Consider the following 25,812-nt stretch of genomic DNA (forward strand, 5'->3'; position numbering starts at 1 on the left):
GTGATGTGGTCTGGCGACAACACTGGTCAAGATGCTGAATGAGGTATACTGTTAATTAAGATAATCATCGGATAATGTAAAGTTTAATTATTGTAACTAATTTTCAACAAGTGCCCCCAATAATAACTTTGATTTCAAAAGCAATTTTACATAAAATTTTCATTTAATTGAAGTAACTATTTCGTTCCACTTCCCTTAAACAAAAGTTTCAGTTTTCAATTAGATTACAAAAAAAAAGGGGAATATTATTATTTGCAATGCAGTTCCTCCAAGCGGTGCGCAACAACAAGAGCAGAAATTTGACTAGGTGTTACAATGAGGTAAGATTTTAATTTTGATTTTTTTTGCACAGGGCCAAAGACCGATATTTCGGTTTAATTGAATTATCATTATCACTGAGATTTTCTTATCACTGAATGGACTTTAATTTTTTTGTGAAGAACTTATATTTGAGTCAGATTGCGATTCTCACTTTTATTGTCATTAAATTTAATTGCAGGGAGGTTATGTTTGGCTCCCATTTCTATTAAGTATTGTCATTACATTCTTATAAAATTTTTGTGGGGAGGTTACACCTAGCGCAATGTCCATTGGCATTCTTAAATAATATTTACATTCTTATAAATTACGGTGGGGAGGTTACACTTGGCGACCCTGCCAGGATCATATTTCGTTGAGAGTCTTTTGAGCAACAGTCAGATATCTGCTCTTATTTGCTTAGATATAATTAGGATTTGGCGCAACGCTTTTATTAACTTGTGACTTTCTTTCTACAGGTCAACGGCAATTTGTTGCTCTATTGTATTTGTGTGTTGTTTTTGCATTGTGCTTATTTGTTTTGTGAAAAATTTTGACTATTGTAAAAATGCCGCGAAAGACTGTGAATAGTGTATCGCGAGGTATTATGAACGAAATTACCGACTTAAACAGCGTGACCGATAGTAATTGTGACACGCAGTGTAATAATGACAATCCTGCGTTCACTGACAATCAGTGTGTTCTAACAATTGGTAATGATGTAGACCTTAATGATGAACAAACGAACTCGATTGTGTCTTGTGTTGATTTGACGACAATTGATGACGCCGGGCACACTATTGTAATGAGCGCTGCCCTGCTTAACACAACCGATTTACTAAATTCACGTGACGAGCAGACAAATTTGTCTAATGAAAATGAACAGATCACACAAAGTAGGACAGATTTATGTAATTCCGAAACAATGACTGATAGTATACATTTGACTGACAAACCTTTTTGTAAATCTCAAAATGACCAAATGGTTACAGAAAGTGAAACAATTCCAGATCCACCATTAAACAGCACTGAGAATATAAATGCTGACTTTGAGTCGAATCCAATTATGGCATTGTTGATACAAATGACTAAGCAGTTTAATGAAAGATTTGATAACAATTCCAAACAACTTAGTGAACAGAACAAAAAATTAGACAAACTTATTGAAAAGATCAGACAACAGAGTGAAAGTTTTGACAACCATTTCAAACAACTTAGCGAAACAATTGATAAAAGTGTCGATCTCACAAACGAAAAACAAGACGACCTTAAAGAACAGAACAAACAAGTTAGTGAGCAGATTACAGCTGTTACCGTGCAATGTCAGGACAGTAAAGAACAATTACGTGAGGATACTAAGACTTGTGCTAATAACAGTAATGAAAAAATTGGCACTGTTGCACAAGAATTAAGTAGTACACTTGTAGACACAACAGAATCACATAAAGACGAGATTATTGCAGTCACCGAACAATGTTCAGCAAACGCAACACCGATACACGAAATTAATGCAGTCACTGAAGAATGCCCTAAAAACGAAGTACAGATTCGCGACGAAATTAATTTAGAGTCAGTGGAAGTTTCACACACTCCGAATACGGAAGATGACGAGAAATTTGCACGACAGATCAACCAAATTGACGAACGTGTTACAGTAACAGAGTTGAAAACTATTTCAGTCACCAATACGTCACAGAATCCGCCACTTTGCGAGCATTTGTCAGAGTCACGCAGCGTGTATAATGTGAACAATTTACAGAGACTACGCGACTTAAAATCCGAAAAGCCACGCGACTTAAAATCTGAAAAGCTACGCAACTTGAAATCCGAAATGACACAGACGAACAGATTCACACACAAACCTGAACGTGTTATCAAACTGATTGACGAGAACGTAGATTTCGAGCAATTTGCATTTGTAAGAAAATGTAAGGAATTTAATAATGACAGCGTACAGGTACAGGATTTGCACTGTATACGACAATTTATCTTTGTACATTCACCGCTATTACCTGTAATGCAGAAACTAGCTTTGAACCAGATGCGACAATTTATTTTTGTATTTACAACAGCATTGCCTATAATGCAGAAATTTGAATTAGCACGGATACAACAATTTGCCTTTGGAATTTTTCCGCTATTGCTTGCAACGCAAAAGCTAAAATTTATTTGCAGTGCGTAAAGGACCTCAGGGGATTCATTACGCTTTAATGAATATGTGCCGTAGCGAGCATAGGGCCCCGAGCTGTAGTAGTGCTGTTTCATCTTTAGTTTTCTGCACTGCTGCCTTTTCTTCTACTATCCTTTATATCTATCAAAATAGCTCTTTAACTATTGCTCTACCTAGAATTAAGAAAAATGACTAAAGAAAACCCGATATGAGAAATATTTTACCGAATGTGACAATTTTCATTAGGCACTCCAGAATCACGAGAACTTAAATAACAGATAAAAATCGTAATCATCAGTATGTGTAAAATTAACAGCAAACGCATTTTTTTGTAACAATAGACGTTTTTCACCGCAACAGCATGAAAGTCAGCCGCTTAGCATACCTAACCAACAATGCAGTCTACAAGGTCAACCAGGCTTTAATGTTTCGCCGCGTGCACGTATAGTCCCAGCTCCAACAAATGATAACGCATGGCAGCAAAGAAATAACTACGTACAGACAACACTCTATTTCAACTCGTATCGCAATACACCGTATAGGAATGACTATCACGAAAGACGTAAAAATAATGAGCACAATTCTCGGCGTACAGTTAATAACAGTCGATCTTATGAGCAGCAACAACATCAGCAACAACAAATAATCATGAATGAAACAGACAATAGGTGTCATCCATAGCGTAACACGTCAGTAAGAAATAACAAAGCAGTTCATATAGTGGATATGCCACAATATTCTCCCGTAAATAACAGCACGTACGATAGAATTTGACCAGACACAGTACAGATTGCATATTCCAATAACGTAAGCAATAATTTAGGCACGCAGAATCTTGTTCACGAAAATGTTATTAATTTTGACGCCATCCGACACACGTTTGCATTAAAGACAGAATCACGACGTACGTAGACGACATTCTTATTGCAAAAACTAACTGGTCTGAACACAATATGATTCTTGAACAACTGTTGCAAACTTTTCATGCTCAAGGACTCACAGTTAATCTTAGTAAATCGCACTTTGGCAAAAACTTCTATAAAATTTCTTGGAGACGTGATTTCAGCAGAAGGCATTGCGCCTGATCCAGAAAAACTTCAAGCTCTACGTGACATTAGTATTCCTACGACAAAAAAGCAATTACGCAGTTTTTTGGGCTTAATTAACTTTTTTCGTAAATTTATTCATTATTCCGCTTTAGACACGCCTAGACTATGCCAATTAACAGGTAAAAACACTATTTGGTCTTGGGATAAGCAAGCACATTCTGAATTCATGAACCTGAAGCATGCTTTGTTGAATGCTCCACTTTTATCGCACCCCGATCTTACTAGAAATTTTTCCATTGCCACCGACAGTTCTAACACCGCTTTAGGCGTACATATTTTCCAGGAAATTGAAGAAGATGGTTCAACAGTTATTAAAAACATCGCATTTGCAAGCCGCATTCTGTCACCTGCTGAACGAAATTATTCCGTTACAGAATTGGAAACATTATGTGTTGTATGGGCTTTTACGAGATTTAGGCACTTTCTTTATGGCAGACATACCACCGTCTACACAGACCACAGAGCAATACAATTTTTGCTTTCAGCTAAATTTACTCACGACAGATTAAGCAGATGGAAACTTTATTTGCAAGAATTTAATTTTACGATTGTCCACATTACCGGCACACAAAATGTTATAGCAGACGCACTATCGCGTTCTCTCGGCAACAATCAGCAAGACGTAGCAACCAACTTCTGCAAAACAAATTTCAGTGTCATGTACATTCAGCAAGCCGCATTTGAAAACTTTATTTCATCGTCATTACAGGACATAGCACAAGAGCAAAATAAAGACAATGTGTGGAAAGAAATTAAACACCTTTGGCAAGATAGGAAAAATGTTACGATTAGGAAACACTACACTGTACGCAATGACATTCTGTTTCGCCGCTCTCATCCTGACAGCAACAATTGGTTATTATGCATTCCTGACGAACTGGTTAACAAATTAATTTGGTACACTCATTTAAGTTACGCACATTACGGAGCACGAAAATGTTTTCTTATACTGAGACAGAACTGTTATTTTACTAACATGGAGAAACGTATACGACGAGTTTTAGCGTCTTGTAAAATTTGCCAGAAAGCTAAATCAGACACCACTTCACATATTCCTCCATTATATCCCATTATACCTGTTAAATTAAGACACATGGCCGCAGTAGATATTTTTGGTCCGATTCCGAGAACTAACAGAGGTTTTTGCTATATCTTTGTCGCTGTTGAGCTCACTTCAAAATTTGTTACTTTCACTCCGTTACGTAAAGCTACTGCTAAAACTGTTTCGAAAGCATTTGTAAAACATTTTCTATTTCATGTAGGGCATGTGATGAAGGTAATTTCTGACAATGGATCTCAATTTCGTAGTAGTGTATGGACACGCATGTTACGAGCCAGAAACATTTCTCCGATCTATATATCCAAGTACCACGCTTCTTCGAACCCCTGTGAAAGATTAATGAAAGAAATTGGTAAGCTGTGCCGAATATACTGCCACAAAAGACATATTGATTGGGATACACACATACTCTCATTCCAAGACGTAATTAATTCCGTTCCAAATGAATCCACTATGCTATCTCCGTCTGTTATACTGAAAAACGTTGAACCACCAAACAAAATTAAAGAATTGGTAAAATTCCCTAAATGTCGTCGACTAAGACACCACGAAATAATTGACATTGCGCTGAACAACATCAAACGTGCCGCAGAGCGCCGGAGAAGACAGCAAAAACAGGTTTGTACACGCCGCGACTTTCACGTTGGACAGAAAATATTAGTACGTACACATTATTTATCCAGTAAATTAAAAGGTAAGTGCAGTAAATTTGAACTTCTATACGCAGGTCCATATAGGATTCGCAGCATCCCTCACCCCAATGTTGTACACGTCGAAACTTTGAGAACTAGAAAATCGAAAGGCAATCACCATATCTCAAACATTAAACCGTTTATTGAATGAAGACACTTTATAATTCAACACACTATGATGCCATTTACTTATGCAATTATTTCACTTGACTAATTACTGATGATTATCGTATTTTTTCTTGGCAAGTGCCCGGCAAGGTAAGGTTAGCAGGTCGCTTTTCTTGTCGTTACACATCAGACCGTGCACATTTTCCACTTTTTTGTGTATATGATTGTACTCCAGTTTTGTTTATATGCACTGTGAAATAGTTAAGATATAACACACACCAGTTGACATTGACATTTTTTTTTGCCTTATGACATCTCAAGATCGTGACTGTTTTACATTTTTTGCTGCTGCATTGTATTATTCTGTGTACATTTTTGCATCTGAACACTGTCACTGTCAATGTCTTTGACATATTACGTTGTCTGTCATGTTATGCTGTATGGTTAATTATGTTACCATAAACCAGTCATTATTTAGTGGGTATATGATTTAAATGTAGGACATTAATCTTTGTTCATCAATTTCAGAAAGAAATGGTGCGTGTAAGAAATAAATTCAACAGAAATAGGAATTTCACCTACGGAATAAACGAAAGAAGATGCAATAACTTTATGAGGAAGAGTAAATGGATCAGGATTAACAAGCATTAACAAGCATTAACTCATCGTAGAATAGCAGTCTTAACTAATTATTTCTTTCAGAATACAAGGTGATTGATGCAGGCTGTCAGACTGAACTACACACCTTAGTTTTAGTGATGAAATATGCTAGAGATAAGGAATAATTGTATAATGAGTAATGAAGTGATTTTTTGCAGATGATAATGAATACTGATGAATAATGATGAAGGATATGGTATTATGAATAATGAAGTTTTTCTTTACAGGTGATGATAATAATGAAGTTATGATAATATGGATAATGAAGTGATTGATAATGAAGTTTTTTCTTTACAGATGAGGATAATGTTGGAGTTTTATATTTATGCTATGTAGTTATTTAAGTATTTGTTGCAGTTTGTTTTGACAGCAGGTGTTATATTGCATAGTAGGATGACGGAAAGTTTTGGAAAGGACAGCTATGGAACACATTTTATACACATTTCACTACTTGTTAATTCGAAGTTCACTACTTTTCAGCATAGTGTGCGTTTCTTCTTTCAGGTCAATAATCCATTTTGTATTTTTTCCAGGAGATGCTTGTCATGATACTTACTAAACCTGTTACTTATTATACCTGTTCTAGTACTTGCATTTTATTTTCTTTTACCCATTTTTGTCTATCATTTATAAATGTAATCACATATACTGCCTTGTTACATAACCTTGCTACAGCTGACTCATGACGAATGACGTTACCTATCCTCATTTGCAGCAATAGGTCAAAAGCAAAAAGTGTTATGCCTCAGCAATTAATTATCGATCCCAACGCAATGCATTGCTAACAAAAAAATGTATTAACAGTCCCAAATAGTGATACCAGTTTGAGAAAATTCTGAATAATACTGATTAGCTCTGAATAGTATGTCACTTGAGTAATGACTTCTTAATGAGACAACAAAAATACACATATATATAAAATAATGCTTAGTAACTGGCTAGTAATTGCCACTGTTATTGTAATGAGACTACTTATAATCCCCATGAATACTGATTAGCTCTGAATAGTATGTCACTTGAGTAATGACTTCTTAATGAGACAACAAAAATACACATATATATAAAATAATGCTTAGTAACTGGCTAGTAATTGCCACTGTTATTGTAATGAGACTACTTATAATCCCCGTGATTATTAATGCTATGACTATAATTAACTGATTTTTAATAATGACTTCGTAATGATCTGAATAATACTGAATGAGGAACAATGCTTTATACTATTCGATACCTGATGGCCACTGAGTGCCAATAATTAGTGTCACTTAATGAATTGTTATTAATTATGCCATTAATTAGCTCTTGTTTTCAATGTTCATACTTTATAATTGGAAATGAATGTGACTGTTTAATAATGCTTTGTAATTAGGAAAAAGCTAATGATTATTACTATTGAAATGACAAATGATTAATTAACTATGCCATACTTTGTAACTGGAAAAGAATGCGATTGTTTCATGATGCTTTGTAATTAGGAGAAGGTTAATGATTAATACTATATTGGAATGACAAATGATTAATTAACTATGCCATACTTTGTAACTGGAAAATTGGAAAAGAATGCGATTGTTTCATGATGCTTTGTAATTAGGAGAAGGTTAATGATTAATACAATATTGGAATGACAAATGATTAATTAACTATGCTATGCTTTGTAACTGGAAAAGAATGCGATTATTTAATAATGCTTTGTAACTAGGAAAAGAAGATTACTGATTCTATGTAAAACAATTAATGAACATTTTTCTGTAATACTACATACATGGTACAGAAATGTTCAATAACTAGGCTATGAATACCGCAAACTACTACTGTAATTGACAATATTATGTGACTTAATGTCCTTCACCTTATGAGCTAACTACCCTGAATTACTGCAATGTCCATTTATCCTGTTTATCCTAGTGATCATGGAGCACTATATTTGGTTTTGCACTAATTCTACATTGATGTGCCATGTAAGAGCGTGGTGTTGACACGACATGCTGTCCACCACCGTGAGCGATGAAGACGTTATTATGGTCCCACTGTTTGGTGTACCTAATATACTGCCAAAATAAAAAAAAAATGGAATATTACTATGACAGTTCAGTGTCTTGGCTACGCTGATAAATTCTGAGGGGAAAAGAACTTCAAGGTGTGTCACTTGGTGTTGTACTTCTGTGGAAAGATATGGACTTTCAGAACAGCTGTGTGCAATCTAAAGTGCTACAACCATGATGCAATCCTTCCCTTTCCTATCCTAATTCTTGTCACATAGTGAAAATCATTTTTGTTAACATTATTTATGTTCATGGCTATACATTTTTTCAATTCGCTAAACTCCAGTGCGAGTACACTTATGTCACTGGTCGACATGATTTTTTTTTGCTATTATGTTTATTTATTGACAAAATGCTAAAGACATTTTTTTTATTTGTTCTGAAGTACAGTATATGTGCACTTTTGTCTTTTATATTGTATATACATTTTATTTTCTGAACTACAGTGCATGTGCACTTCTGTTAGGTGTTAATATGTTTTCTACTGAACTTCAGTCCCTGTACACTTTTCTCATTTTTCAATATGATTTCTACTATTCTATATAGTCAATACTTTAATGCGAATGCACTTATGTCATTTGTTACTAATTGTACATACATTTCATCAATTACTAATATGTTCTCAACTGCAGTGCATGTGCACTCATGTCACTTGTCAACATAATATTTTGTCAGTCTGTTTATTTGTTCTGAATATGCTAAAGAATTTTTTTTCAGTGCCTGTGCACTTTGTTATCTGTCAAATAATTTGTATATACATTTTTCTGATTTGCTACTATGTTTTGTACTCACATTTTGTCTTTGTCTGATATATTTTGTACTTAGTGCGTGTGCACAACATTGAAATATTCTGTAAGTTGTAGAATTTTGTTAATTAAAGAAAAATTTTGCCGCGCTTGGCAAGTCCAAATGACTCACCATCGCTGCCAAATTTTTGCCCCCCCCAGTGGAGGGTTATGAAACACGTATGTAACATAGCAGCGATGGCGAGGCATTGTAGCATCTGTGACCAGAGAGTATGCGCTCGACCTCGCGAGTGTTGCGAGCGGTTCTCAGTCTGTCAGTCAGTCGTTGCGAGTCTGTAGCTCTGTCTAGTTGGGCAGTACTCTGTCAGTAGTCGTCGCGAGCAGTAGCTCTGTTCAGTGGCGTGCAGTACGCTAGTAGTCGTCATGCAGAGCGGTCGGTCAGTGGTAGCAGCCCAGTGGGGTTGCGTGATGTGGTCTGGCGACAACACTGGTCAAGATGCTGAATGAGGTATACTGTTAATTAAGATAATCATCGGATAATGTAAAGTTTAATTATTGTAACTAATTTTCAACAAGTGCCCCCAATAATAACTTTGATTTCAAAAGCAATTTTACATAAAATTTTCATTTAATTGAAGTAACTATTTCGTTCCACTTCCCTTAAACAAAAGTTTCAGTTTTCAATTAGATTACAAAAAAAAAGGGGAATATTATTATTTGCAATGCAGTTCCTCCAAGCGGTGCGCAACAACAAGAGCAGAAATTTGACTAGGTGTTACAATGAGGTAAGATTTTAATTTTGATTTTTTTTGCACAGGGCCAAAGACCGATATTTCGGTTTAATTGAATTATCATTATCACTGAGATTTTCTTATCACTGAATGGACTTTAATTTTTTTGTGAAGAACTTATATTTGAGTCAGATTGCGATTCTCACTTTTATTGTCATTAAATTTAATTGCAGGGAGGTTATGTTTGGCTCCCATTTCTATTAAGTATTGTCATTACATTCTTATAAAATTTTTGTGGGGAGGTTACACCTAGCGCAATGTCCATTGGCATTCTTAAATAATATTTACATTCTTATAAATTACGGTGGGGAGGTTACAATCTGCAAGAATAATTAAGACTATACCATGCGTAGTAGCCATATTTTTTACAACATTCTATTTTGCTTTTGCCCTAATCATTATATCTTTCCTCTAAAATTCATTTTGTATTGTGGCGTGAGGAGTACCTGCGCAATAGATGCAAATAGAGTCCTGTTTTGATCATTTGTTAGACTTCGCTTTTCATATGTCACACAGTGGCTGTGTAGGTAACCTGCACAAATAACGAAAAAAAATAGCCGAATATTTTCCTGCTAAAATTTCTGTTTAAATGCAAATATAACCAATAATGCACAAGCGGCGTAAAGATAAAAAAAACGGAACTGGAACAAGCTGGCAACAGCGACGGCGAGAATTACAAACAAACGCAGAGTGGGTTTGCATACTACAGTCTCTGTTAGTAACTGCCCGTGATGACAGAGCAAATAATGACGATATATTTCCGGATGTGCTCTGTAAAACAGTAGTTATTTAAATGTATACTAGGAGTGGAATGTTATTGAGATAAAAAACATATTCGAATGTGTGGCCCATTATGTAGCCATAACGCATGAGGAGAAGACATTAACTTTGTTCCATCTCTTAAAGAATAAAAGACATTGCAGTTAAACACGTCTCGACAACAGACTTGCTCCGAACGAAGTGAGGCTCGGGACGCGACATCGAACTTGTATTTTGGTAGAGCCCATATCAAGTCAGGGTCATCTTCATTTACGTTTCTCTAGAATTTTCTAAACCACTTGAAAGAAATTCCGAGAATATTCTTTCCGCAGCGCCGCTACCGATTTAATGCTCTTACACTTTTCGTTTGTTATTACTCGCTCTGTCACACTGTACTCCAAGGAGCAAAGCTGGCCCTTTGATATCCGATCCATTGTAGAGCCTCGCTTGTTTTCAGCCAGATACCAGTCAAGCTGGTAGTGAGAGGTTTCAAAACGGGAAAAACTGGCAGGGTATTATCAATTGGGATTGGAAGTAACTTTAATTTATTTTTGGGACAATATTGTCTATTGACCTCAAAAATTTGTGTGGATTTGGCCACGTGTCTGTGTTCGTGTCCGTGTCCGTGTGTGTGTGTGTGTGTGTGTGTGTGTGTGTGTGTGTGTGTGTGTGTGTGTGTGACGTCTACGAAAATGCATTTATTTTTTAATAAAATATAATTAATAACAAACCGAGCAAGGCGCCACAGTAGTTGAGGAATTGGACTGACAACTGGAGATAAGCGGAGGTCAGATCTCTATACGTCTACAAACGAGCTTGGTTTCCCGTGTTCACCTACATATCCTAAGGTGTATGGTTCTCTTTTTCTCTTAGATCGTAGCAGGCACCCTGCATCCACCATGTGATCATATACTCCGTTTCTAGAGGTTCCAGTGCTGATGGTATGACACCCCGTTCCTAGAGGTTCCAGTTCTAAGAGTATGACCTCCCCCCCCCCCCCCCCCCCCCCCCCCAATGTCTTTCCCACTCTTAAATTCACGAGCTGAAGTCCACAACATACAATTACTCGTCACGTCTCACAAGCTGATCTCAGTTAAAAATATGAGGAATAGTCATTCGATTCGAATTATCATATATAAATAGTCAAATTGTGACCGTAGAACTTGACGATGGCGTTAGTCCTGCTGTACATATGTACCCTACAGAAAGATACCGTTTTCCTAAAGTTGAATGTCTTGGCTATAAACGTTTACATTTTGGCTGTTCAGGGAACATTTTACCTTGAAAAGAACATCTTTGCTGTCCTGGGAAGACGAGCCCCACAATGGTTTCTCCAACCGAGGAAAGAGAAAACAGCCACTGATTGCCGTGTAACAGGAATACGACAGCGAGTCAAAATTTCACACCCCTAGGAAGGAGCATGTTTGACTTTGTTCTGTGGAGAATGAGCAGGGAGGCCGGGTGTGTTATCGTGGGACATAGGACAAAATAATCCTGACATAAGACAAAATCATCCTCTTGGAAGGATGGAGACGAAGATTTGTATTTAACATCCAGTCGGCAATGAGGGCATTAGAGACGGAGCAACGCTTGGATTAAGGAAGGATGGGAAGGAAATTGGCAGTGTCCTTTCGAAGGAACTATCTCGACATTTGCTTTAAGCGACTTAGTGAAATCACAGAAAACCTAAATCAGGATGGCCGGGTGGCCCAAATGCGAGTCGAGTATGTTGACCACTGCGCTACCTGACTCGGTAATCCCTTGGGAAACTTCACGTGTCGCCTCGTGCTAACCGCCTCCGCAGTCTTGTCAGGGAGTTTTGGTAGTATGCACTTGCAACGGCTTGCCTCTTGTGATAATCATTTATAAGCACCACGCCATGGCAGAACCAAAAATAGACATAATCCATACAGTCTTGTAGAAAGTATTGTGGCATACAGTGTAGAACAAGAAACTGCTAACATGGATGTACGCAACATACATGTATCGTACGGTATCACAAAAAATTGTACCATTACTTGCTCAATCACTTGAAAATGGCAAAAGTTGCTTGAACGAGCTCGTCGAGATGTAAATGTAACGGGTTAATAAAGTGCAATTGCATCAAAAACTTGGAAGAATATGTGTAATAAGTCGTGCTTCAAACTAATGCGTGCTGCTGGCCCATCGGAACGAAAATTTTTGAATTTAATACCAAAAGAAACGAAGGCGAATATCTTAAAATACTTAACATTAAAATTAAAATGTTAAAATTTATAGCGAAAAGAAGATACAACAAAATGACCCTTGCAAGAAAAACTTAGACCAACTTACGCGTGTACAAACTGAATGTAACCTGATGCAGTGTCTTAAAAACTCTGGAGCAGATATCTGGATGAAGCAAGAAATTATCAACAAATTGCAACAGAAAGACAAAACCAATCAAGGGCTTTATCTATCACGCAATTTTGCCACGTCTGTCGCAATCATAGTTGTAGCTGTTAGGTGTTTTATGGTTGCATTGTGTAGTTGGAATTCTATGTCATATTTGAGATCTGTGCTGAGCAGTTTTGTTTCAAATGTATGAACTGTATCTTCGTGAGGTATTGTTCATATATGAAAAATCTGAAAGATTACTTGATTTTAAATTATGGCTCATATTTGGTATGGGGTCGTTGCAATTCTGTTAGCCTATCAATTTTCATTTTTTTAGTAGTACACATTTCATGGCAACACGAGGCCACTCACTGCTACACACTGCTAGAATCACTGTGGTTTTTTTATCAGTCTTCTGAGTGGTTTGATGCGTCCCGCTACGAATCCCTTTCCTGTGCCAACCTCTTCGTCTCAGAGTAGCACTTGCAATCTACGTCTTCAGTTATTTGCTGGATGTATTCCAATCTCTGTCTTTCTCAGCAGTTTTTGCCCTCTACAGCTCCCTCTAGTACCACCCTGATGTCTCACCAGATGTCCTATCATCCTGACCCTTCTCCTTGTCAGTGTTTTCCACATATTCCTTTCCTGTCCGGTTCTGCGTAGAGCCTCCTCGTTCCTTACCTCATCAGTCAACCAGATTTTCAATACTCGCCTATAGCACCACGCCTCAAATGCTTCGATTCTCTTCCGTTCCGGTTTTCCCGCAGTTCACATTTCATTACCATACAATGCTGGGCTCCAAATGTACATTCTCATAAATTTATTCCTCAAATCAATGCCTGTGTTTGATACTCGTAGACTTCCCTTGACCTCGAATGCTCTTTTTGCCATTGATAGTCTGCATTTTATGCCCTCCTCGCTCCGTCCGTCATTAATTATTTTGCTTCCTAGGTAGCACAATTCCGTAATTTGATCTACTTCGTGACCATCAATCCTCATGTTTCTCGCTATTGTCGTTCCTGCTACTTCTCATTACTTTCGTCTTTCTTCAATTTACCCTCAATCCATACTCTGCATTCATTAGACTGTATCATGTAATTCTTCTTCACTTTCAGTTAGGACTGCAATGTCATCAGCAAATCATATTACTGATATACTTTCACCTTGAACTTTAGTTCCACTCCTGAACCTTCCTTTAATTTCCATCATAGCTTCATCGATGTACAGATTGGACAGTTGGCGGAAAATACTACATCCCTGTCTTACACACTTTTAATCCGAGGGCTTCGTTCTTGGTTGTCCACTCTTATTATTCCCTCTTGGCTCTTGCACATATTGTATATTACTCGTCTCATCCTATGGTATACATCTATTTTTCTCAGAATTTTGAACATCTTGCGCCACTTTGCAGTGTCGGAAGCTTTTACCGGGCCGACAGATCCTATGAACGTGTCCTGATTTTTAAATCTTGAGTCTTGCTTCCATTGTCAACCGCAACGTCAGAATTGCCCCTCTGGTGCCTTTAACTTTTCTGAAGTCAAACTGATCGTCATATAGCACATTCTCAATTTTCTTTTCCATTCTTCTGTATATTATCCTTGTCAGCAACTTGGATGCATCAACTGTTAAGCAGATTGTGCGATAATTCTCGCACTTGTTAGCTCTTGCAGTTTTCGTAATTCTGTGGATGTAAATTTTCCGAAAGCCAGATGGTATGTCAGAAGACTCATACATTCTCCACACCAACGTGAATAGTCGTTTTGTTCCCATTTCCCCCAATGATTTAAGAAATTCTAATGGAATATTATAAATCCCTTCTGTCTTAATTTATCTGAGGTCCTCCAGAGCTCTCTTAAATTCGGATTCTAATACTGGATCCCCTATCTCTTCTAAATAGACTGCTGTTTCTTGTTCTATCACATCAGCCAAACCTTCACACCTCATAGAGGGTTTAAATGTACTCTTTCCACCTATCAGTTCTCTCCTCTGCATTTAATGGCGGAATTCCCGTTGCGTTCTAAACGTTACGATCCTTGCTTTTAATGTCACCGAACGTTGCTTTGACTTTCCCTGTATGCTGAAAGTTCTGAGGCTGCTTGCCCCTCCCCCCCCCCCCCCCTACCCACCGCTATTCCATGTATCTGGCAATTTCCGATTATAAGATTTGAAACCCCCTGACTGGTAATGGCAAGAAAAGCATTTCTTAAGAAGAGAAATTTGTTAATATGGAGTATAGATTTAAGTGTTAGGAAGTCTTTCCTTAAAGTATTTGTATGGAGTGTAGCCACATATGGAAATGAAACATGGGCGATAAACAGTTTAGACAAGAGAACAGTAACTTTTGAAATGTGGTGCTACAGAAGAGTGCTGAGGGTTAGTTGGGTAGATACTATTACTAATGAGGGAGTACTGAATAGAGTTGGGGAGAAAAGAAATTTGTGACACAACGTCTAGCAGAAGCGATGGGTTGGTAGGACATGTTCTGAGACACCAAACGATCACCAATTTGATATCTGGAGGGAAGCGTGGCGGGTAAAAATCGTAAAGGGAGACCCAGAGACGAATACAGTAAGCAGATTCAGAAGGATGTAAGTTGCAGTACGTACTGGGAGATGAAGAGGCTTGCACAGGATAGAGTAGCATGGAGAGCTGCATCAGACCAGTCTTAGGACTGAAGACCACAACAACAACGATCCACCTATTAGTGGCTCAGGTTCGCTGAGGATGAGGAAGTCCACGCAGGAGTACACCTACTGATTATGAACCCATCCCCCTCTCCCCACCACCCCCCATCCATTAGGAACTTTTTTCACGTGGAATGGAGAAGCTTGTGCAGCACTGTGTAAGTAGGCTGTTTAGGTTTTTATGTTGGTAACGCCACGTAGCGCTCTGTAAGAAATCACTGGCTGTGCTGTGTGCAGTCTGTGGCTGGTTTGCATTGTTGGAATATTTGCGATTGTAGTGTTGGGCAGTTGGATGTGAACAGCGCGTAGCGTTGCGCAGTTGGAGGTGAGCCGCCAGCAGTGGTAGATGTGGGGAGAGAGATGGCGAAGTTTTGAGAGCGGATGATCTGGACGTGTGTCCATCAGAAAGAGCAAATTTGTAAGACTGGATGTCATGAACTGATATATATATATTATGACGTTTGAACACTATTAAGGTAAATACATTGTTTGCTCTCTATCAAAATCTTTCATTTGCTAACTATGCCTATCAGTAGTTAGTGCCTTCAGGTAGTTAGAATCTGTTATTTAGCTGGCAGTATTGGCGCTCTCTGTATTGCAGTAGTTCGAGTAATGAAGATTTTTGTGAGGTAAGCGATTCATGAAAGGTATAGGTTATTGTTAGTCAGGGCCATTCTTTTGTAGGGATTATTGAAAGTCATATTGCGTTGCGCTAAAAATATTGTGTGTCAGTTTAGTGTTGATCAGCATAAATAAAGAGAGAAATGTCTGAGTACATTCAGTTTTGCTCAGCTGTTTGAAAATCAAATAACGTAGAGGTTTTCCAGCACTGTCTTTTATAAAATTTTTCTAAGGGGATGTTTCAACTGGCATAAGTGCGCAAAACTTGAGGGCAATGGTAGTGAAAAAGAAGTAAATGGTGTATTCCATGCTCGTACGAGATTCTTTAAAACAAGATCTTTATTCAATGACCCTTGTATAATTAACATAATGCCCACAATGACTCTCAATGCTGCCTGATGGCATTGTGGAAAGATGACGCAGTAAGGAAACCATGAGGGAGAACTGAAAAGAAATGCCACGGAAACATTTATATGAAAACTCTTCAGGCATTTAAGTAAAACATAGGTTGTTAAGATTCTACATCTTTATTCTTCACGTCTACACATTTATTTCAGGACAGAGTCACTCTGGCGAAGAACACGTTTTTCGAAACGGCAGACTGGTTTATTGATGCCGTCTCCGTAGAACGTCTGACTTTGTTGACTGACCCACAACTTTATCTCTGCTTGCACAACTTCATCGCTATCTAAGTGAAGTCGTCGAAGGTGTTCTTTAAGTTCTGGAAACAGATGAAAATCGGGTGGGGCCAAGTCGGGACCGTACGGAGAATGGTCTATGGCAGTAATTCTAACGCGTCGGATTGTTGCAGAATTCGCACCGCTCGTAGGGCCTAACTCTTCAGCACGCCGACATGTATGGGCTGAGCGGACACTAATGTTTAATAATGCTAGCGACGATACGTGTAGCATATGAGGAAAGCCTACGAAACAAACGACTTTGACAACGAGCAAGTTGTTATGGCTCGGCTGTTGTGAACGGGCACTCAGAAATGGTGTAGTTGATCGGGTATTGGTGTGCATCTATGGAAAGTGGTTGAAGAGTGGTCAAACCACGAGTAGGCGACAAGGTGATGGACGGCCACATCTCAGAGAAAAACGTGGATGTTACAGGTTTTCCGCTCTGTGAGGCGTAGCGCCGTATACCGATCCTGCCTTGGAGGCGGTTAAGTGGGAAATGTGTCTCAGAGCTGGATGGTGACAGATGGTGACGCGAGACTGGACGCGCACGAAGCTTATGTATCAGCCGATAGAGGACAGTATTGCATAGGGGACTGTGATTTAGTTTCGATTGTGCCCATTAGAGTGCACTAAAGTAATAGAATGTTTTCATAAACTGCTCTATTATTTTCATAAAGTGTAATTATGTCTTTTTGTGTATGTAAAATGTTATAAATGTGTTTTAGCAGCATGAATGAAGCATGAGTGTGGTTTAAGGTTAATATGAAGATAATTGTTTAGCGAGTTATGTAGTGGGATTTAGTGTGGCAACATTTCGAAGAAGTATGGATGTGGACAAAGGCGATTTTTGTAGAATAGATTTGTAAAGTAAGTTTATGGTAAATGGAAAGTTAATTCAGGTATAAATAACAACAGTAAATAACTTTATGCATAAGCAAAACTTCAGCATATTAGATAATTACGTCGGTAAAATGTGCAGTCGTTAAGTTTACTATTTTGCGATTCGTTATTGATGAAGAGCGCGGACTGACGCGGGAGAATGTTTTTTTGCTATTGGCTGTTGAGTAAACTGACCAATGGTAAAGCAATATTCTTCGTGCGCTGGTAGAGAAGAAATGGCTCAAATGGCTCTGACCACTATGTGACTTAACTTCTGAGGTCATCAGTCACCTAGAACTTACAACTAATTAAACCTAACTAACCTAAGGACATCACACACATCCATGCCCGAGGCAGGATTCGAACCTACGACCGTAGCGGTCGCTCGGCTCCAGATTGTAGCGCCTAGAACCGCACGGCCACTCCGGCCGGCGGTAGAGAAGACTTAGAGTATTCTAGAGAGGAGTCGGAGCCTAGCCATGAAACAGTTCGGACGTGTGTAGTAGTAGTTCCGATGGAAATGATAAGTTGCCGGATGTAGCAGTGTTGTAAAGTGACGGCATAATTATTCCGATGGGTGTGTAGAAATTTCGGAATTTTTAAGTAAATGTTGTGACGAGAAAAGACATAAATTCCGCGCGACGTATTGAGCAGGTCGGTGGCTAAAAACTGTGACTGCATTAGGTACCGACAGCCTTAATAGTTGGCGAGCACTCTCAATCAAAAACAATCCGTATTTTTGTAGCTATTACGTTTTCGGGAAATGCAACACCATAAACTTGGTAACGTGAGTGAAAGGGATTGTGAGTGACTGTGTTAAGACTACCACGGGCTTGGCAGTGATATATTAATTAAGGACAAAATTTCCAACCTTTCATTTCTTGAAAAAACTTTCTCCCGAAACGCAGGTTAGTGACTTTAATTGCAGCCTGGTTCACATCGAAGTACAGTAGGTTTCGCTCGGCTTTCCTACTGATGATCTGCTGAGACAATGTTCACAGGTAGGTGCAGGTTCGTCGTAAAGGTACGGAGGGAACCGCGCCGCCGCATCTGTACACAGGGATACATAGCGAGCTGACGACAGAGCTTTCGAGATACGGACGGTCAGAGAACTTCGAGAGCACCATACCTGGATGGAATCGATGAAATCGCTTCAGCGAAAGAGAAATTTACAGTACGTTTTAACTAATAGGTGATGTAGAGCTAATAGGTGATGTACAGTGCGGTGCAAATAAATGTGGCCAGGAGAACAGAGTTCCAGATTACAAGGGAACACAGCCGAGGAAAGGAAATACAGTACTAACTTGACTATAGACGAAGTTGATTGTGACCACCATTCATCTCTTGAGCTGCTGAAGGCAGATGGAAGCTGGACTGCTGGAATTTGCTGGAGTCTCGTCCGAAATGTTCTGCTGCAGTTTTTGAAGCTTGTGAAGATTGTTGGGATACACTTAATACTTGAGGGCTCTCCATACAAAGTAATCTCACACTGACAGATCAGATGATGTGGGTGGCCTGCTGGGACTTCTACCAGACTGACCTCTGCCAATAACTTTGTCAGGGGTGAAGACTGTAAATGTGCTCCAAGGTTCGGCCGGCTGTATGGGCGGTTGTTCTGTCCTGTTGGACGTAACTGTAGGTCTTTTCCTTCTCCGTTAATGCTGCCCCAAATTGTATCCATTCGTCCAGGCCACTTTTATTTGCCACACCCTGCATATGGATTGTGCACAAATGAAGCTTTTGAGAAGAATAGTAACAAAAACGTGAACTATATGGACCAGTTAACACAGGATACAGGCAGTAACATAAACAGTGCGGTGACAGTATTACCTGAAAAAGAAATTCGCTAGACGGTGGGTACTGCCACTATTTTTGCCACCCCCTGTGCATGGATTGGGCACAAATGAAGCTTTTAAGAAAAATAGAAAGAAAAACTTGAACTCAACTATATGGACTAGTTAATACAGGATAAAAGCAGTAACATAGTGGGGTGACAGTATTACCTGAAGAAGAAATTCGCTAGACGGTGGGTACTGCCACTTTTTTTGCCACACCCTGTGCATGGATTGCGCACAAATGAAGCTTTCAAGAAGAATAGTAAGAAAAACGTGAACTATATGGACCAATTAATACAGTATAAAGGCAGTAACATAGACAGTGGCGTGACACTATTACCTCAAAAAGAAATTCGCTAGACGATGGGTACTGGCGAAGTAAACTTGTGGTTGACAAGATAAGAAGAGCCAGAAACATAAGCATATTGTAATGAAAAGTACATATTACTTGAATGGTAATTTCACTGCTTGTAAAATGACTTAAAACAATTCTTCCCTGAACCGTGACATAATAATGTACGGTAATAAATTGTATATACTGCTCGAAAACGATTTCGCATCACCACGTTAAAATTTTGTGAGCCCCAGAGTTTGCACGTTGTTTTCAGTGCTTTTATTGTATTAATGAAAAAACAGAGCACACGGTAAACGTCGGTGTACTGGAAAATTTATGTTGACAGCTTCCTGTCATATGTGAGCGCGTCGCCCAGACCGGCTAATTAATCAATGCGGCAATAGCGCCACCCGTCGGCCCTACGCTTCACAATAGTGCGCGCTAAAATAATTACGCATCCAGTAAGTCATTTCCGTAACCTCCAAGTGATTCAGTTTTATACTAAAGAATTACGAAATCGAACGTGACAGCCTAAGGCCAAATGGAAGACTTTCCACAAAGATCTATTTCTAATTTGATAGCAATCTCACCTAGCAAGAAACACACTAGACAAAAGAAAACAAAAAAAATACTATGAACCATGAAGGAATTAACCGCATGGGACGGAAACCGGCAGATGTACACTGCTGGCCATTAAAATTGCTACACCAAGAATAAATGCAGTTGATAAACAGGTTGTAAGTAGGCTGTTTATGTTTTCTCTATGTAAGTAGGCTGTTTATGTTTTCTTATTGGCAACGTTACGTAGCGCTCAATATGAAAATCACTGGCTGTGCTGTGTGCAGTCTGTGGCTGCTTTGCATTGTTGTAATACTCGCCATTGTAGTGTTAGGCAGCTGGATGTGAACAGCGCCTAGCGTTGCGCAGTTGGAGGTGAGCCGCCAGCAGTGGTGGATGTGGGGAGAGAGATGGCGGAGTTTTGAAATTTGTCATGAACTGCTATATTTATATATGATGATATCAAGGTAAATACATTGTTTGTTCTCTATTAATATCTTTCATATAAATTGTTCAAAGGGGACGTTTCAAGGTATTCATTGGAAAAATATATTATACTAGAACTGACATATGATTACATTTTCACGCAATTTGGGTGCATAGATCATGAGAAATCAGTACCCAGAACAACCATCTCTGGCCGTAATAACGCCCTTGATACGCCTGGGCATTGAGTCAAACAGAGCTTGGTTGAAGTGTACAGGGACAGCTGCCCATGCAGCTTCAACACGATACCACAGTTCATCAAGAGTACTGACTGGCGTATTGTGACGAGCCAGTTGCTGGGCCACCATTGACCAGACGTTTTAAATTAGTGAGAGATCTGGAGAATGTGCTGGCCAGGGCAGCAGTCGAACATTTTCTGCACCCAGAAAGGCCCGTGCAGGACCTGCAACATGTCGTCGTGCATTATCCTGCTGAAATGTAGGGTTTTGCAGGGATGGAATGAAGGGTAGAGCCACGGGTCGTAACACATCTGAAATGTAACGTCCAAAGTTCAAAGTGCCGCCAATGCGAACCAGAGTTGACCGAAACGTGTAACCAATGGCACCAAATACCATCACGCCGCGTAGACGCCAGTATGGCGATGACGAATACAGGCTTCCAATGTGAGTTCACCGCGATGTCGCCAAACACGGATGCGACGATCATGATGCTGTAAACAGAACCTGGAGTCATCCGAACAAATGAAGTTTTGCCATTCGTGCACCCAGGTTCGTCGTTGAGTACACCATCGCAGGCGCTCCTGTTTGTGATGCAGCGTCAAGGGTAACCGCAGCAATGGTCTCCGAGCTGATATTCCCTGCTGCAACCGACGCCGTCGAAATGTTGGTGCAGATGGTTGTCATCTTGCAAACGTCCCCATCTGTTGACTCTGGGATCGAGACGTGACTGCACGATCCGTTACAGCCATGCGGATAAGATGCCTGTCATCTCGACTGCTAGTGATACGACACCGTTGGGATCCAGCACGGCGTTCCGTATTACCCTCCTGAACCCACTGATTCCATATTCTGCTAACAGTCATTGGATCTCGACCAACGCGAGCAGCAATGTCGCGATACGATAAACCGCAATCGTGATAGGCTACAATCCGACCTTTATCAAAGTCGGAAACGTGATGGTACGCATTTCTCCTCCTTACACGAGGCATCACACCATTATTTCACCAGGCAAACTGCTGTTTGTATATGAGAAATCGGTTGGAAACTTTCCTCAGGTCGGTAAGTTGTAGGTGTCGCCACTGGCGCCTACCTTGTGTGAATGCTCTGAAAAGCTAATCATTTGCATATCACAGCATGTTCTTTCTATCGGTTAAATTTCGCGTCTGTAGCACGTCATCTTCGTGGTGTAGCAATTTTCATGGCCACTAGTGTAATATACATGTACAGACAAGCAAATGATTACAATTTGAGAAAAATCGTATGATTTATTCAAGAGAAAGAGCTTCTCAAAATGAACAAGTAAATAACGCGTTGGTCTACCTCAGGCGCTTATGCAAGTAGTTGTCCGGCTTGGCAATGAGTGACAGGCTTGTTGGGTGACCTCCTGACGGACATCGTGTCAAATTCTGTCCAATTGGATATATTATATCATCGAAATCATGAGATACTTGGAGGGCCATGCCCATATTACTCCAAAGGTTCTCCACTGCGGGAGAGATCCAGCGACCTTGCTGGCTAAGGTACGGTTCGACAAGCACGAAAGAAAGCCGTAGAAACTCACGCCGCTTGCGGCCAGACATTATCCTGCTAAAATGTAAGTCCAGATTGACTTGCTGTGAAGGTCAGCAAAACGGGGCGTAGAATACAGTCGACGTGTCGCTATACCGTAACTGCGGAACGGATGACAACCAGAGTGGTCCTGCTAAGAAAAGACACAGCACGCCAGACCATCCATCACTTGTTGAGTTGGGTTATTTGGGGGAAGAGACCAAACAGCGAGGTCATCGGTCTCATCGGATTAGGGAAGGATGAGGAAGGAAGTCGGCCGTGCCCTGTCAATTGAACCATCCCGGCATTTAAATAAAGCGATTTAGGGAAATCACGGAAAACCTAAATCAGGATGGCCGGACGCGGGATTGAACCGTCGTCCTCCCGAATGCGGGTCTAGTGTGCTAACCACTGCGCCACCTCGCTCGGTCCATCCATCACTTGTGGCTGTAGGGCGTTATGGCGGGAGACAGTGAGTTTGGTATCCCAGCACTGTCTGGGGCTTCCGCAGACACGTCTTCGGTGATCATCGGGGCTCATTTAGAAGCAGAACTCATCACTGAAGACAATTCTACTTCCAGTCCGAAGACGTGTCTGCAGACGCCCTGGACAGCAGTCTAATACTAACTTGACTATTGCCCGCCGTACAGCCCGACAACCAGGAATGATGATCTGGCGTATCATCCCGGGCTTATATACCTCGGCAAAATAATGCTAGCACACAGACGGCGAGAGTTTATACCGCTTGTTTTCGTGCTTTTCTAACCCTATCTTGGCCAGCAGGGTCGTCAGATCGGTCCAAAATTGGGAAAATTTGGAGCATTATGGGCAGTTCCCTCCAACTATCTCGGGATTTAAACGACCTAACGCGCCAGAATTTGGCACAATATCCCTGAGGAGGACATCCAACAACTGTGTCAATCAGTGTCAAGCTGGAATGAGATTTCCACTCTGCAGAGGAGTGTGCACTGATATGAAACTTGCTGGCAGATTAAAACTCTGTGCGGGACCGAGACTCGAATTCGGGACCTTTGCCTTTCACTGGCAAGTGCTCTGTCACCTGACCTACCCAAGCACGACTCACGCTCCGTACTCACAGCCTTACTTCTGCCAGTATCTCGTCTCCTAGCTTCCAAGCTTTACAGAAGCTCTCCTGCGAACCTTGCAGAACTAGCACTCCTAAAAGAAAGGATATGGCGGAGACATGGTTTAGCCACAGCAAGGTTCGCAGGAGAGCTTCGGAGATTTCCACTCTGCAAAGGAGTGTGCACTGATATGAAACTTGCTGGCAGATTAAAACTCTGTGCGGGACCGAGACTCGAACTCGGGACCTTTGCCTTTCACTGGCAAGTGCTCTATCACCTGACCTACCCAAGCACAACTCACGCTCCGTACTCACAGCCTTACTTCTGCCAGTATCTCGTCTCCTAGCTTCCAAGCTTTACAGAAGCTCTCCTGCGAACCTTGCAGAACTAGCACTCCTAAAAGAAAGGATATGGCGGAGACATGGTTTAGCCACAGCAAGGTTCGCAGGAGAGCTTCGGTAAAGTTTGGAAGGTAGGAGACGAGATACTGGCCGAAGTAAAGCTGTGAGGACGGGGCGTGAGTCGCGCTTGGGTAGCTCAGTTGCTAGAGCACTTGCCCGCAAAAGGCAAAGGTCCCGATTTCGAGTCTCGGTCCGGCACACGGTTTTAATCTGCCAGGAAGTTTCAGTGTCAAGCTGGCATAAGGGCCAAAGGTGGACCAACGCGGCATTGACTTGCTCAATTTGTGCAGCTCTCTCTCTTGAATGAATCATTCAGTTTTTCTGAAACTGTAATCATTTGTTTGTCTGTACATATTATTCAGTCTATGAAAGATCACACTAATCCCCTTGGGGTGGACAGTGTAGAACGGAATGGCGTTTTTTTTTGTGACCCTCCACTTCAGACATATGTTACGATACTGAAATGGTGTGTTTATAACAGTCGGTTGTATGGAATCAGCACAGTGAAATGGGCCTATGTGGAGAGGAAACAGAATACCAAGAAGCAGATATCGTGCTTGGACGTGCCCATGATCACACCAAAATAAAATTTTCGATTTGTGAGTGTATCTAGGCTGACTGCCAATAATTTCTATAAGAAATGGTGTACCACTCGAAGTTAAGCAACATGGCGTAAGAATTAGTCGTCGTAGAAACATTGCCGTCATGTTACACAGCGTATGAACACTGGTCAGTAAGACGATTGTCTTACTCATGTAACACGGTGTAAGTGCAGTGGTCGTAAAAGCATCATAGTCACGTAACATGACGGAAGAAAAGTGCTTATAGAATGCTCCTTTCCGATGGGACTGGAGACGAGTATTACGCCTGAAAATCGATTTCGGACTCGGCAGAAATTACTGTTTCCGGTGACTTTTGGTCCGTCTTAAATTGTTTCTGAGCGAAAACTGCGAGGCGAACAGCTTGCTACCCTTCATTTGAAGTTGTGTGCACTGTAAAAGACCTTCTATTTAAAGAAACACAAATCTGAACTTGCTGACCAGTCGCTGACTGAAGTCGTGCAGTGTGACCCTTCGACTCGTGATTTTGCCTCTTTTCATATTATGTAGATGGTCTAGTGTACAACGGCTTAACGACGAGTTTAGCTCGTTGTGTGTCGAATATGTTGTTCTGACTGGAAGTGGTTCTGTGATGATTTGGGGCTGTTTCCATATCATGTGTTGCGCCCAGTCCTTCAGGCTACCATGAACATGAACCAATGGCGAAGTGCACCAACCTCCGTCAAAACGATAGATAACCAGGTCCTGTAAACACAGTTAAAAGTACGAGGGTAATCCGAAAAGTAAGGTCTCCTATTTTTTATAAGTACATAGACCTGTTCATTTCTACAACGGTTTACATCAGCTTACAGCTTGAACATTGAGCTATTTTTCGACACAATCACTATTTCTATCGATGCATTTTTGTAGACGCTGTGGCTGTTTTTGTATGCCCATGTAATACCAGCTCGCCGCCATGCTGTTCAGAAAGTTATGAACCTCTTCTTTCACCTCGTCGAACCAAAGTGATGTTGTTCGGACATGGAGGAGATACAGAGAGAAAGGAACTGTTGATGACATGCCACACTCAGGCCGCTCAAGGGCTACTACTGCAGTGGATGACTGCTAGCTACGGATTATGGCTCTAAGGAACCGACAGCAACGGCCCTATGTTGAATAATGCTGTTCGTGCAG

The sequence above is a fragment of the Schistocerca serialis genome, chromosome 9, assembly GCF_023864345.2.
Source record: "Schistocerca serialis cubense isolate TAMUIC-IGC-003099 chromosome 9, iqSchSeri2.2, whole genome shotgun sequence".
NCBI classification, from domain to species: Eukaryota; Metazoa; Arthropoda; class Insecta; order Orthoptera; family Acrididae; genus Schistocerca; species Schistocerca serialis.